The 17,080-nt window shown below is 36.4% G+C and overlaps 1 pseudogene; it reads left to right on the forward strand.

Annotated features, from left to right (window-relative positions):
• Positions 1-11,511: 11,511 nt before the first annotated feature.
• LOC124975520 (solute carrier family 22 member 9-like) overlaps positions 11,512-17,080 on the forward strand; it is a 60,348-nt pseudogene continuing 54,779 nt past the window's right edge.

Consider the following 17,080-nt stretch of genomic DNA (forward strand, 5'->3'; position numbering starts at 1 on the left):
GCCGGTCAACCACACCACTCTCACAGGCGCAATGCCCTTCTCATTCACACTACCAGAATCAGACCAAGGATCCTTACCAAACAGCCATCCAACCAGCATCCTCGGGAATGTTGGCATGACTCCTGATCATTGGGGATGTCTTCCACGACTTTCATCAGTGGAACCTCCAGGGTAACTCACAACCCTTTCCTTCCACCAAACAAGAATTCTCACCCAAACTCTAACCAAGACTTACATCCTACCAGGAGGTGGCCAATCCTCCTTGCATGGCAAATTTCCTTAGAAACCTTGGTACCATGGGCCTTTTGACTCTCCAGGGCTGGAGTCAGACGAGTCTATCCTGGGTGAGCCCCCAAATGTTAGGTTCCCGTTCCGACTAATCCCTGGAGAGTCAAAGTGAACACACAGTAATGCAAATCACACAACCGAGGTTTTATTAAAGCAAGCTCGAATCTGGACCGCAACCAGCCCCTCAGACCGATACAATGGCTGGAGGGGAAGCGGCCCCGAGTGGTGAGAAAGCACTCTACCTAAGAGCTTTTTCCAGCACTCATACACAAGGACCTGTACATTATTGGTTAAAATTCAGACAGCTATTTATTTGTCCTCTTTTGGTTTTTCCCTCCAATTTATTTGAATCTTACGGGGTCCTGCCAAAACTGAATGATCCTGGAGGGAGCAGAGAGGAGGGAAGAAGTGAATTATGAGGGAGAGGGGTCAGGGCTAGTTTCCCCTGTCCTTGATAGATGGGGTCTCTGGACAGCTGCACATTCCTCAGATAGATATCTCTGAACAGCCTTGATAAGCCGGGTCCCAGCACATCCCATTTGATCTGTATTGGCCCTCGAAGGCACCACTGTGACTGCCGGCATCCTCAGTGCTTGCACGCCTTTTTCCTGAGGTCCCAGTTCATGAAATAGCTTGTTTATACAAGAGGACTGCACAGATGGCACCCCGTTCTCAACAATTATAGCAATGGAAAATAACTAATACACTTTGGTGACCCAAGGCCCAAATTATACACCATCTCTTTTAATAGACTTTTAAGATACTCTGAAGGGGTATATTTTCCACAAGACTGTAAGAGGACTGACCTTCATTTGGAATGGGAAGGATTACAGAATTCCAAACCACTGAGTTAACATTTAACTATTCAACATTAAAACCCAAATATTATTAATTCACTTGTCATTGAAACCATATCAGTCAGAAAATGCTATAAGTTTGATTCTGATTATATCATGGTGAAGAAGATATATTTAATAGAGAGAACTAATTTTGTTTGAGTGAATTTTGAGTGAATAAAAGAAAGTTAAGGGTTAAACTCTAATGTTTTATTTGGGCAACTAGATAAATGGGTACAATTAACAGATATCAAGAAAATCAAGTAATAATAAATGACAGGGCTTCAAAAGAAAATAAAATTACTAATGATTCTCTTGAAGTCTTCTAGATTTTTTTTTGTCAAACACACATGTGCACAAAAGTATATGTGTGCACACATTAAAATAATCAAAGTATACTTATTTATGTACCTCCATCTTACTGAACTTGAGAGGTCTTCACATCTTCCAGAGTTGTCTTTGATTTCTTTATTCAGGTTTCTGTAATGTTCATTGTAGACATCTGTCACCACCTTGGGTAAGTTTACTACTATGTATTTTTTTAATGTATTGTGAATAGAATTCTTTTCCTGATTTCTTTTTCAGTGGGTTTGGTATTGGAGTATAGAAAAATTATTGGTCCTGCTGCTTGGTAGAATTTGCTTATCAGATCTAACATCTTCTGTGGAGATTTTAGGATCTTTTAAATAAAGGAGAATATCATCTTCAAATAGGGACAAATCTGAATTCCTACTTTTGTATTTGTATCCATTTTATTTCTGTTTCTTGTCTGATTGCTCTGGTGAATGTTGTCAGTACTATATTGAATATGAATAATAGAGTGAATGCCCTTGTTTCATTTCTGATTTTAGGGGAAATTCTTTCAGTTTTTTCCCCCATTCATTAAAGTATTGGCTGAGGGTTTATTACATATGGCCCTTAGTGATAAATTACATTTATTGATTTGCCTATGTTGAACCAACTGTGCATCAGTGGAATGAAGTCAACTTCTTCATGATGCGTGGTGTGTGATACTTTTGATTTGAACTTGAGTTTTATTTTCAAGTATTTTTTGAGGATTTTTACATGGATGTTCATCAAGAATACTAGTTTGTAATTTTCTTTCTGACTGTTATGTCTTTATCAGAATTTGGCTTCACATAATGAATTTGGAAGTGTTCCTTCCCTTTCTGTTTTATGGACTATTTTGAGGAGCATTGGTACTACTTCTTTAAAAGTCTGTTCAAACTCAGCTGAATGCATCTGGTTTGGGGCTTTTCATTCTTGGGTGACTTTTTCATTACTGACTAATTTCTTTGCCTTTTATTGATCTTGCTATCATTTTTATATCCAAGGCACAAATATCCAAGCCAACTGCTTCTAAGTAGAAAAAAAGAAAGTGATCAGCATGATCTGTGCTGGGGGAACCACAGGCACCACGTTATCCTTCAGTTCAGGTTATGGCTATCAGAGACCTCCCCACATGGGAATGCACATATGCAAGTCTCGATTCCTGCCAGAGAGGCAAAAATTGTTCATTTGGAATGGAGTGTCTTCAACCTCTCTTCACATTGCACACTGGACATCCTATTCCATAGAGTTCACAGAAGATTTGGGTCAAACTAATCTCACTGGGTTGAAATGGGCATTTGGGAGCAGGGAGCCCACAGATCAGTGAAAAGAAGAACCCATTAGATCTTGAGATACAGAATGGTAGGGTGTAGGTGGGGTCTTTCAGCCCTGTTCTGCATGGAAGAGAAAAGAGTTAACTGTCAGAGAATGATATTGACTATAAATAAATCAATTACCCATAAGCTTATCTAATCAGTAAACACACAATAGCCCAAACTCTTTTTAAATGAGAGGGGTGTGATGGGTCTGGGCTTACCAGCCCTGGTCTTGAATAACATGGATTCCCCCAGCTCTCTCTTTTATTTATAAAGCACAGGTAAATGGAGCCAAGACCAGGAGGAGCTTCTTCTGTGATGGAGAGGATAGGGTGGAGTTAAGGAAGCCATTCTCTTAGGGGGACTATTCCAGTAGTAGACAGGGAAGTACCACGTTCTTCCCAGCAGTTTCTAGAAGACAGACATCTGTGTCACATTGCTCGACCTAGTCTGATTCTGCTATATAAGGATGGTTTCCCAATTCAGGGACTTCTTTTTTTTTTAAATTGGCCTCAATTTTTTTCATTAATTTTTGACTGGATTATTTTTTTCATTTTAAAATTTTTGCAGACTGCATTTTGAGTAATTGTACAAAAATGGGGTACAAATTTTCATTTTTATGGTTGTACATGATGTAGATTCTCACAATTCATGTAATCATACATGTACATAGGGTAATGGTATCTGTCTCATTCTACTATCTTTCTGACCCCTGCCCTCCCCTTCTCATTTCCATCTACACAATCCAATATTCCTCCATTTTCCTCTTACTCCTCCACCCCCTCACTCCCATTATGTATCATCATGCACTTATCATAGAAAACATTCTGCCTTTGGTTTCTTGGGTCTGGCTTATATCACTTAGCATGATATTCTCGAACTCCATCAATTTAACTTCTAATGCCATAATTTTATTATTTCTTATGACTGGATAGTATTCCATTATGTATATATACCACAGGTCTTTACTCATTTATCTATTGAAGGGTATCTTGGTTGGTTCCACAATCTAGCTATTGTGAATTGAGCTGCTATAAACACTGATGTGGTTGTGTTACTCTAGTATGCTGATTTTAAGTCCTTTGGGTATAAATGAAGAAGTAGGATAACTGGGTCAAAAAGTGGGTCCATTCCAAGTGTTGTGAGGAATCTCCATACTGCTTTCCATAGTGGTTGCACCAATTTGCAACACCACCAGCAATGTACAAGTGTGCCTCTTCCTCCACATCCATGGCAACACCTATTATTGCGTGTGTTCTTGATTATAGCCATTGTAATTGGGGTGAGATGAAATCTTATGGTGGTTTTGATTTGTATTTCTCTAATTACTAGAAATAATGAGCACTTTTTTCATATTTTTGTTGATCACATGTATATCTTCTGTGAATGTTCTGTCCAGTTCCTAAGCCCATTTATTGATTGTGTTCTTTGAATTTTTAGTGTAAAGTTTTTTAAAGTTATTCATAAATTTTGGAGATTAGTGCTCTATCTGAAGTGTGTGGGGGTGATAATTTCCTCCCATTCTGTAGGATCTCCTTTCACATTGTTGATTGTTTCCTTTGCTTAGAAACACCTTTTTAGTTTGAATTCATACCATTTATTGATCCCTGCTTTAATTTCTTGTGCTTTAGAGTCTTGTTAAGGAAGTCTGAACCTAAGCCATCATGATGAAGATTCAGGCCTACTCTTCTATTTGTTGCAGGGTCTCTGGTGTCATTCCTAGGTCCTTGATTCCTTTTGGGTTGAGTTTTGTTCAGGGTAAGCAATAGAGTTTGAATTTCATTATACTGCATATGAATATCCAATTTTCCAGCAACATTTGTTGAAGAAGCTGTCATTTATCAATTGTTTGTTTTTGGCACCTTTGTCTCCTATGAGGTAACTGTGATTATGTGGGTTTGTCTTTCTGTATTCTATTATGTACCTTTGGTCTATCCATTACTTTGTTGCCAATACCATTCCATTTTTGTTACTATTGCTCTGTAGTGTAGTTGAGGGTTTTGTATTGTGACATCAGTGTTTATAGCAGCTCAATTCACAATAGCTAGATTGTGGAACCAACCAAGATACCCTTCAATAGATAAATGAGTAAAGATCTGTGGTATATATACACAATGGAATATTATCCAGTCATAAAAATATAATAAAATTATGGCATTAGAAGTTAAATTGATGGAGTTGGAGAATATCATGCTAAGTGATATAAGCCAGACCCAAGAAACCAAAGGCAGAATGTTTTCTATGATAAGTGCATGATGATACATAATGGGAGTGAGGGGGTGGAGGAGTAAGAGAAAAATGGAGGAATATTGGATTGTGTAGATGGAAATGAGAAGGGGAGGGCAGGGGTCAGAAAGATAGTAGAATGAGACAGATACCATTATCCTATGTACATGTGTGATTACATGAGTTGTGAGAATCTACATCATGTACAACCATATAAATAAAAAGTTGTACCCCATTTTTGTACAATTACTCAAAATGCAGTCTGCAAAAATTTTTAAAATGAAAAAAATAATCCAGTCAAAAAATTAATGAAAAAAATTGAGGCCAATTAAAAAAAAAAAAAGAAGTCCCTGAAGTGGGAAACCATCCTTATATAGCTTAATTCTTCCTGCTCAGGATTGCTTTGGCTATTCTGGGTCTCCTATTCGTCCAGATAAATTTCTTGATTGCTTTCTCTATTTCCATGAGGTACATCATTGGGATTTTAATTGGAATTGTATTGAATCTGTATAACATCTTTGGAAGGATGGTCATTTTGACAATATTAATTCTGACTATCCAAGAACATGGGAGATTGTTCCATCTTCTAAGGTTTTCTTTAATTTCTTTCTTTAGCATTGTATAATTTTCACTGTAGAGGTCTTTCACCTTTTTTTAAGACTTATTCCCAAGTATTTTTTTTTAATGAGGCTATTTTGAATGGAGTGGTTTTCCTGATTTCTCTCCCAGAGGATTCATCACTTATGAATAGAAATGCATTTGATTTATGTTTGTTGATTTGAAATCCTGCTACTTTGCTGAATTCACTTATCCTAGATGTTTTCTGGTGGAGTTTTTTTGATCCTTTCAATATAGAATCATGTTGTCAGCAAATAGTTACAGCTTGAGTTCTTCTTTTCCTATTCATATTCCTTTATTTCTTTGGTCTGCCTGATGGTTCTGGTTAGTGTTTCAAGGTTGATGTTGAATAGAAGTGGTGAAAGAGGGCATCCCGGTCTTGCTCCACTTTTTAGTGAGAATTCTTTCAGTGTTTCTCCTGTTAGTATGATGCTGACCATGGGCTTAGCATAGATAGCTCTACAATGTTCAGACATTTTCCTAAGATCCCTATTTTTCTAGTGTTTTGAGCATGAAGGAGTGTTGTATTTTATAAATGTTTTCTCAGTATCTATTGAAATAAGCATATGTTTCTTATCTTTAAGTGTATTGATGTGATGAATTACATTTATTGATTTTCAGATGTTGGATCAACCTTGCATTCCTGGGATAAACTCCACTTGATCAGGGTGCACTATGTTTTAAATATTTTGTATGCAATTTGCCAGAATTTTGTTAAGAATTTTTTCATCTATGTTCATGAGGGTCTAAAATATTCCTTTCCTTGGTGATTCCTTTTCTGGTGTTGGTATCAGAGTGATACTAGCTTCATAGACTGAGTTTGGATGGGTTCCCTCCTTTTCTATTTCATGGAATAGTATGAGGAGTGTTGGTATTAATTCTTCTTTGAAAGCCTTTAGAACTTGACTAAGAATTCATCTGGTCCAGGGCTTTTCTTGGTTGGTAGACTTTAATGGCTTCTTCTATTTCACTGCTTGAAATTGATCTGTTTAAATTGTGTATGTCCTCCTGCTTCAGTTTGGGAGGACTATGTGTCTCTAGAACTTTGTCAATGTCTTTGATGTTTTCTATTTTGTTGGAGTATAGATTTTCAATGTAGCTTCTAATTATATGATGCATTACAGTGGTGTCTGTTATAATTTTTCTTGTTCATCAAGAGTTCTAGTAGTTTCAGTTTTCTCTCTCCTCTTCATCAGTGTGGCTAAGGGTTTATCAATTTTATTTACTTTTTCTAAGAACCAACTTTTTGTTTTGTTAGTTTTTAAATTTTTTTTCCATTTCATTGATTTCAGCTTGATTTTACTTATTTCCTGTCTTCTACTACTTTTTTTGTGTTGATCTCTTCTTCTTTTTCTAGGACATTAATATGTAATGTGAGGTCATTTAGTTGTTGACTTTTTATTCTTTTCTTGATTGAGTTCCATGCAATGAACTTTCCTCTTAGCCCTGCTTTCATAGTATTCCAGAGTTTTGATATGTTGTATAGTTGTTCTCATTCAACTCTAAGAATTTTTGTTATCTCCTCCATGTTGTCTTCTCTTATCATTGCATCATTCAACAGCATATTATTTAGTATCCAGGTGTAGGAGTAGTTTCTGTTTTTTATTTTCTCACTGATTTCTAATTTCATTCCATTGTGATCTGATAGAATACCAGATAGTATCTCTATTTTTTTTGTATTTACTAATGACTATTTTGTGGCATAACATATGGCCTATTTCAGAGAAAGATCCATGACCCGCTGAGATGAAAGTGTATTCACTCAATGATGGATGAAGTACTCTCTATATATTTGTTAAGATTAATCACTGATTGTATTGTTTAATTCTATAGTTTCTTTGTTCAGTTTTTGTTTGGAGGATCTATTCAGTGGTGAGAGTCATGTGTTAAAGTCACCCAGTATTGTTGTGTTGTTGTCTATTTGTTCTCTGGATTTGAGAAGGATTTGTTTGATGTACATGGATACTGCATTGTTTGGGGCATAAATATGTAAAATTGTTTTGTCTTGATGATTTATGGTTCCCTTAAGCAGGATGAAATACCCTTCTTTATCACTTCTGACTGTCTTAGCCTTGAAGTCCTCTTTATCTGATATGAGGATGGAGAACCCTGCTTTTTTATTGAGTCCATGTGGATGGTATGTTTTTTTTCCATTCTTTCACCTTTAATCTATGAATGTCTTTTCCTATAGAACAGTATCTTGGAAGCAGCATATTGGCGGGTCTTTTTTGTAATCCAATCTGTCAGTCTATGTTTTTGATTAATGAGTTTAGGCCATTAACATTCAGAGTTATTATTGAGATATGATTTATATTCCCAGTCATTTTCGCTTATTTTTGGTTTTTAACTTGACTTGGTTTCTCTTTGATTGACTTTTCTTTTAGGATATTTCCACCCTTTGGTGACTTGCATTGTTGGTTTTCACTTCCTCATCATGGAATATTTTGTTGAGAATGTTCTGTAGTGCAAGCTTTCTATTTGTAAACTCTTTTAACTTTTGTTTATCATGGAAGGATTTTACTTTGTCATCAAATCTGAAGGCTAATTATGCTAGATAAATATTCTTGGTTGGCATCCATGTTGTTTCACAGCTTGAAATATATTGTTACATGCCCTCATATCTTTTAAGTTCTGGGCTGAGAAATCTGCTGATATCTATATTTCTTTCCCCTTACATGTAATCTTACGATGTTCTCTCACAGCCTTTAAAGTCCTATCTTTATTTTGTATGTTAGGCATTTTCATTATAATGTGCCTTGGTGAGAATCTGTTGTAATTTTGTGCATTTGGTGTTCTGTAGACTCTTGTATTTGATTTTCCATATTATTCTTCAGGTTTGGTTTTCTTCCTGATATTATTTCATTGAATAGGTTGTTCATTCTGTTGGTTTGTATCTCTGTGTGTTCCTTAATCCAAATAATTCTTAAATTTGGTCTTCATGATATCCTGTAATTCTTGTAGATTCTGTTCATGATTTCTTACCATCGTCTCTGTTTGGTAAACTTATTTTCATGATTAAATATTTTGTCTTCATTTGTCTGAATTCTGTCTGAATTTTGAATTTTGTCTGTCTTCCAGTTGATCTATTGTGTTGGTGTGCTGTCTATTGAGTTTTTAATTTGGTTTATTTTTTCCTTCAAGTATTTCCTTTTGTTTTTTTTTTTCAAAATCTATATCTTTTTATTGAAATGACTTTTAATTTCCTGCATTTGCTCTTTTAACTCTTTATTGGAGAGAAAGACTCCCTGTATTTTCTCTCTTATGTTCATTCTTTATTTCATGGATCATTTTAATTATGTATATTCTAAACTCCTATTCTGACATTTCTACTGCCATGCTGTCATTGAATTCTTTTAAATAGCATCTTGGTTTGTTTGGGACATTTTCTTCCCCTGTTTATTTTTTTTTTTTCATGTTATTCCTGTATCTTCCCCTCTAGCAGTGAGGATCTGAGATATTGTAATTTTCCCCCACGTAGGTTTATTGTAACCCTGCAGTTTTCCAATACCTCTCCTTTAAGGGGGACAGCAATATTAGCAGTCCCCAATCCAAAGTATAAGCAACCCTATACCAGATAGCACCTAAGAAGACATTAACAGTATTGTAATAAGCAGATAGATCATGTACAATATAGAATTGCAATGAGATCTACAAATTCTAATGGTGGACAAATTGGATGGGGAGGGGTGTAGAAAATAATGGTTAATGGGATAATAAGTGAGCATATAAAGGTAGTAGATCATGGGAAGTGTGAGAGCAAGATCAAAAGAAGTTAGTTGTTAGCAAGAGAAAAGAGAGAAAGATATTCTGAGGAAACAAGTAAATAAAAGGAAAACAGAGTGAGAATAAATGAATAAAAAAATTTTTAAATGTATGCTATGAGGGTCATTGCTATTCAAACCTCCCTGTCCCCAGTATCCTGATGCAAGAGATGTTCTTGGAAACCAATCATGTCCTTGCTGTGTAGATTAAGAAATATTCAGTCTACCTTTCTACAGGTTTTATGGGCAAAATAACTATTTTGAAATATGTCAAGAGTCAGAGCATTTATTCTTGTTTTTATTCTCTGTGAGGAACATCAGATTTCAAGAGAAACTACTGTTCTAATATTTTATCTGATCTGGGAGAGAGAAATTTGCCAGCCATTACTACGCCCAGAATTTCTGTCAAACATACAGGGAAGGTAAAATAGACCAACTCTTCTGAAGATCACACTGAGGAATCTGGCCATCTTAAAACAAATAACACATGCATAGAAATAATATTATGGAATAAAGTCTATTTCCAGGACACTGCGACATGGGATAAAAATGGTGGATTTTGACAGAGAGAACTGCAGGACACAGACCATTTTCAATAAGGAGTTTCTATGGATTTCTAGAGAGATAAGATAGAGTAAAAGGCAGGTGTGCTAGAAGAGAGTGAAGCCTCTGGAGCTACAGCTACAGAAAAAGTAATCACAGCCTATCTCCTCATCATATACATGTGAAACCTCATCACATCATTTTCTTTCTGATTTCCCAATACACCTGAGTAGCTTTTAACAAAATTGCAAGTCTTGCTGAAAGGCAAGAAAAGTTGGAATCAAAGCAATTATTAGACACAGACTCAGGGGAGTAATTTTGTTCAGAAATTTCAAATACCTAGGATTAATTTACTAAAGGGACTCATGGAAAACATGGACAACAGGACAGAGCTGCAGGAAAATTCAAGGAGGGAGACCAGAACTCTGAAAAGGGTCACAAGGGAATGCTTGAAACCAAACTTGCTGTAACAGGAGTGATGTCGATCTTGATAGGCTCAACATTAGACTGAGGAGAGAATCAGTGATCCTGATGGTGTTTCAGCAGAAACCTCTGAAATCTAGACACGGTAAGAATGTGGGGTGAAATATGGATCAGATTCCAAAATCTAGCTACTTTAAAAGGTTTTTATACACATAATGGGAGTGCCAAATGAGAGGAGGGAAAAAGAAAGGAATAAAAGAAATACTTAAAGTAATTAAGGCTGAAAATTTCCTTAAAGGGCATTTAAATCCCTATGGAATTGTATCTCCCTTAATGACAGAAACATAAATAGAGGAAATCACTGTAGAAAAGGCTGGCTGTTGAATGCTTTCCATAAAGTTCAGAGTACATGAATGTCAGTTCTCATAACTTTTATTTGAAACAGAATGTCCCCAGTGATCTACTTCTTTCATCCAGGCCCTACTCACCTACGTTATCACCCAATTGCCCACTCATATTATTAATCCTTCAAGTGAATTAACCATCTAATGAGGCAGAGCTCTCATAAGCTAATCATAGCACCATGACAATTCCTCCATTGCCTGACATATGAAACTAATATGCAGACATCCTGTACCCAACCTATGGCACCTCACTTGCACTAATTTTTTTGGGATATTTTCATGACCTCTGTGATTTGATTTGGTACTAATCAAATCAAAAATTACTTCTCTCACAGAAAACTGAAACACTTAAATGTGTATTGCAAACAACATGTTCTGTAAAAAAATTGCAGAGCAGGTATCAGAGTTCCTCTGTTTAGTTTACAGAATATTTGAAGATCAATGTCCAAAGATGACCCAAGTTCATAGCCCACAATGAGAATTTTCACAAAGTAGATCAATAACAGACTTAATGGAAGAGACCAGCTAAGCAAATATCTCCCTCTGTGATTTCAATCAAACAATCACCTAAATAACCTGATAAAGACTAGGGGATAGTAGCTGCATGGACTTGCCACAGAGCTGAAGAGGGGACCATTAAGGAGAAAGTGAGGTCAGGATCAACACCCCTTGCTGTGTCACAGGGAAAGACAATAGAACACTTTTTCTTTGAATTTATCTAGGTACAACCACTTTGCCTTCAGTCAGGGAGAGTCATTCAGCCACCATGGCTTTTCAGGACCTCCTGGATCAAGTTGGTGGTATGGGGAGGTTCCAGATAATTCAGAGGTTTTTCTTCTTCTCTGCCATGCCATAGTGGCCCCTCATATTATGTTGGAGAACTTCACTGCTGTCATCCTTGGTCATCGCTGCTGGGTCCACATTCTTGACAATGACACAGTCTCTGACAATGCCACTGGGACCCTCAGCCAGGACACCCTCCTGAGGATCTCCATCCCACTAGACTCAAACCTGAGGCCAGAGAAGTGCCAGTGCTTCATCCACCCACAATGGCAGTTCCTTCAACAGAATGGGACCTTCTCAAACATGAGTGAGCCAGACACGGAGCCCTGCATGGATGGCTGGGTATATGACCAAAGCTCCTTCTCTCCACCACGGTGACTGAGGTAATAGGTTTCATTTTCCTCTCATGAGTGTTTGACCTGGGTGTGTAGAAACAATGAAAATAATTAACATGCTTTGAGCCTTTAATTGCCACGTGTGTGCTGGATCTTCTCTTTTCCAGAACCTATTGATTCTTTATGCAATATGGGACACAATCTTAGTGTAATCATAAATCATAAATATGAACTGAGTGTCATGGTGCTTTTATTCTTGTGAATATCACAGTTTAAGCAAGTAAATCATGTGTCTTGAAAAATTTTAGGCTAAGTCAGTAATACCCAACCTTGATTACCAATTAGATTTGTCTGCATGTTGATCAAAACCTGAATACCCAGACTGAACTCCTAGAGTAATCCTATGAGAAAGCATGCACCAATGTTCAGGGTTCAGTAAATTCTTCAAGGTCCTTGAATGGTCATGGTAGGTGGCCAAATTTGAGAACTTCACATTATGGGTTAAATGTGATCATTAATGTAACCCACAGTTGTAATGAAGTCTCCCTAGGTAAAATATTTTAAGCTGAGGAGTGGATGTTATAATTTAAGTATTTTTGAGGAGGGGAGCTGTAGAAGAGGACAGGGGCCTGATTAATTGAAAACTGCAGTTATTGAAGGTGTTTTTGTTATGCTGGTTTCCTTGTCTTCCAGTGGGACCTGGTGTGTGAATCTCAGTCACTGAATTCAGTGGGTAAATTCTTCTTCATGTCTGGAATGTTGATTATATGTGGCTATTTGTCAGACAGGTGAGCATCTCTGGTTTCTAGTTCTCTCTACCCATGGGTACTGTCATCATCTTAGGAGTCATTTATGCATATGAAAAAAAATTGTTGAAAATTATACTGCCCTGGGGGCACATTATTCCCAGGGATCTGCAAACACAAATGCAAAATTTTATTCAGTGTGATGAGTGCTACTTTTTAACATTTGAGTCCTGTGTGCAGAACATCATAAGAATGTGGAGGTGTTTTAGTAGAGTATCAGAAAGAAGGTGCCACAACATGGATTTTGAAAGATCACAATGATTTAACAATGGGGACACAAAGGAAGATGTGACACCACACTGGATCCAGGCCGCTTGAGTATGCTGGTAGGGAGAAGAACATTGTCAATGTTGCCCATGGGAGTTGTGCTTAGTCCCTCATGGATACTGCAGCGAATGCTTCTGGTGCCAGGGAATGGTCATCATGGCTAAGGGGCCAATATGGGATGGGTGGAGCATCCTATTCACCCTGTAGATTCCATAGCAACATGTCATTTGTGGTGTTGGGGAGGACATGCTAGTCACCTTCAATTTTGCTTTTGCCTGAGCAGCTTTTTAAAAAGATGACTTTTTTCAATCATGTAGGGTATTTAAGCTAATGACAACTGGTGTCACAATTTGTGGTATGAGAATCTTGATCCTATACCTTTGAATATCTCTTTTGAAATGACAGGAAACCAATGCCCTCATTTTTTATTGTTAATTACTTTCTTTTTGAGCTATGACATAGTCTTTTTTTAACTTTTATTGCCTTGTACTAATCACTGCTATGTAGTATTTCTTTTTTTTAAGGAATTAGAAATAAACAGTTATTGAATATGAAGAATATACTTGGCATTTCAATAATCACTCTTTCATGTATCTTATTAGATCTTTATCATATCCTGAGGCTATAGGTATGTTAGGCTTTTAATCTCACAATGAAATTTGGCTTAGGGCAGTTTCTTTGCATGTATAATAAATAAAGTTGCAATCTTCAAAATAAAATGTTTTCAACAGTGACATGTTATTGCATATAAGCAAGCACTTCTGTGACGAGAGCCATTTCTTAAGAATCCCAGGCATCCTTTGTCTGTATTTTTGTTTAATTTTTTTTCTTGCCTTAGGGTAATACATACTGTTAATAGAATTTCAATTTACTTATATACTGACTTCATGAACTGCCTTTCTGATAAACTCATAAATGAAGTAGTACTCATAAATGAAGAATAAATTCATGAATAAAGGCTACTAGGAATTATCAAGTTTGAGGAGCTAAAAGACAAAATAAAATAAAGCTACACTGAAAACTGTCACACCTTGCAAGGTAATTTCAGAGCACTAAGCATTTCACCCACATATGACCTATGGGATTCTTCAAAGGAGAAGAGAGCAATGTACTGAGAGATTAGTTGAAAAAGTATTGCAATATACAAATAGTATTTCTAGAAGTGTTTTCAGATCCCTAAAATTTTCGATAATATGATTACATCATCTGCCATTAAGGACAGGTTAACTTGTAGTTTTTACATCTTCTCCTTTGACTCTTTTTTCTACAGTAGCCAGGATCTACAGTTCAAAGCTAAATGAAACCTGTGAGAGCTGACATTCTGATTCTCTTGATGATCTTCAGTGAATGTATGGTGGCTTTCCTCTGGAGTGTGACATTAACTAAATAGAGGTCTGGTAGTTTTCCTTCATAATTTTCAGAAGTTCCATTTTATTTCCAGTTTTCTGAGTGCTTTTGTTTTTAAAAAGTTTTTATTTGTTCTAATGAATTATACATGACAATTCAATGCATTTTTGCATTTTGATATATCATAGATAAATGGAGTGTAATTCTTATTTTTCTGATTGAACACATCATAGGATCTCATTGGTCATGTGGTCATATATATACATGAGGTAATACTATCTGTTTCATGCTACTGTCCTTCTTAGTCCCAAATCTTTTCCTCTCCCTTTACTCCTCTCTACCTAATATAAAGTAACTCTTTTCTTCCTAGTGTCCCCCCATTGTGAATTAGCATCTACATATCAAAGTACACATTCGGCCTTTTTTTGGGGCTTGGCTTATTTTGCTTAGCATGATATTCTTGAACTCCATCTATTTACCAGCAAATAGAACAATTTCTTTCTTCTTTAAAGCTGAGTGATATTCCATCATATATATACCACATTTTCTTTATCCATTCATCTATTGAAGGACACATATGTTGGTTGCATCATTTACCTATTGTGAGTTGAGTGGCTATAAACATTGATGTGGCTGCATCACTGTGTAATGCTGACTTTAAGTCCTTTGAGTATAAACCAAGGAGTGGGATAGATGGGTAAATGGTGGCTCCATTCCATGTTTTCTGAGGAATATCCATGCTGCTTTCCATAATGGTTGCCCCTATTTGCAGTCCTATAAACTATGTATGAGAGTACCTTTTCCCCCACATCCTCACCAATATTTATTGTTGATTGTATTCTTGATAATTGCCATTCTGATTGCATTGAGATGAAATCTTAGAGTAGTTTTGATTTACATTTCTTCTGAATGCTTTTCTCTGAATGATTTTGAATTTGATACCTAATCTTCATGGGAGAATACATGTCTTATTCTATTCTGCAGGTCTAACAAAATACCTGAGACTGGGTAATTTAAATGTAGTAATATCATGTTTCTCACAGACCTGCAAAAGGGAAACTCCAAGGTTCAGACACCAGTTGAATGGGCCACTAGTAGGGTCTTGCTGTCTGCTGCTTAGATGGCTTCTTTTTGGCGCAACTTCACATGGTACAGGAACACAAGCATGTGTTCTTTATGTAGGAGGAGGGGCAATATTTTACTCCAGTGGGAAAAACTCATAGAAATGATTCATAAGGAATCTAAGGCATCAGAATTCCTAGAAAATCACTCAAATAAGTGGATTACATATTCTCAAAAAAAGAGATAAAGGAAAAGGAGATAAATAAAGTAAATAAAACAATGTATGATAAGTGAGACTATCAATAATGAGATGGGAATAATAATATAGGAAAGAAAGAAATCTGCAGGTGAAAAGTACAATAAATGACTAAGAATCGGTCTGCAAACTTGAATAAAGAAAAGTAGGAATTATCAAATGTGAGGAGCCACAAGAAATTAAATTATAAATAACACTAGATTGAGGAAAGTGACTAGCATGCAAAGAGACTTCAGGAGTACCATGCAGTGCACCCACAGAACTATGGGAGTCTCAGAGAAGAAGAGAGAGAGTAGTGGACTGAGAAATATTTGAAGAAATGTCACAATACACAAAACCAATTGTCTTGATAAAGTCTAAGTAGGTGAACTCAAAGACCTTCACTATGACGCATTATAATAAAATTTTTATCTCAGAGTAAAATTTTTGTCTCACATACAGGGGATTGTCAATAGAATATTGGGTGATTTTTCTTCATAACACATGGAAGCATCCTAACGTCCTCCCCTCAATAAGAGTATTTCTACCATGTAACCTATGTATCCGTGAATTCATACTTTACAAAACAAAACCATTGGATTAATGCATCTTAATGTACATATAATTTAAAAGTGCTCTTTCTCCTTTTTGTGTACTTAGCCTCTATGTTTTGGGGATACATACACATTTCTCTTTGTACTTATACTTCACATTTCTATTTGATATATAGTGCTCCACTTTGGGGATCCATAACTGTGCTCATGAGCCTTTTTTTTGAGAATGAACAACCAGATTAACACCGAATACTTGCCATCCAAAACCTAAGGAACCAGTCAACTTTATACAGCTTTTTCCTGTGAGAAAACACATCTTTTATTTTTACATATTTGTTTTGTTTTCCAAGGCCAACAAAGTCAAACTCAGCAGATAGAAATTCTTGTCCAACCCATCAGCAACTTGGATATACTGCTTCACAGATGTTCCTATTATGTCATGTTAGCCATAGTCTGTGTAAATGTAGTCCCAAGGGCTGATTCAAATACTTTACACACAGCATTGACTCCTCATAATACTTTGTGTATGACTTAGTGCAAGAGATATTTATGGTGTGTTAATATCTCTAAATGCAGCATGTCTTGTAAAGCTTGATTTCATGTCAAACTACTGGTAACAAATTTAAGAAATTTTGGTCCCACAGTACCTATTAAAAGAGAGGGAGATTTGCTTTTGAGAATATCTGCTGCTGATCCTTTGTGGATTTTTTATAGGTGTGAAGTGCCTGCTTTGTCCCAAGTTTCACCAATTGTTATATTTCCAAAATCCCATCTTTACCTTTTTTATAGGTTTGGGAGGAGGTTACTTTTGACATGGAGTCTATTCCAGCTGGCTGTCATGGAAACTTGTGCCACCTTGGTTCCCACCTTCCTGGTTTAATGCTCACTATGCCTCCTGGCTGGCATGTCCACCACAACCATCCTGACAAATACTGTTCTTCTCAGT

This window comes from Sciurus carolinensis, unplaced genomic scaffold (genome assembly GCF_902686445.1).
Source record: "Sciurus carolinensis unplaced genomic scaffold, mSciCar1.2, whole genome shotgun sequence".
Taxonomy (NCBI): Eukaryota; Metazoa; Chordata; class Mammalia; order Rodentia; family Sciuridae; genus Sciurus; species Sciurus carolinensis.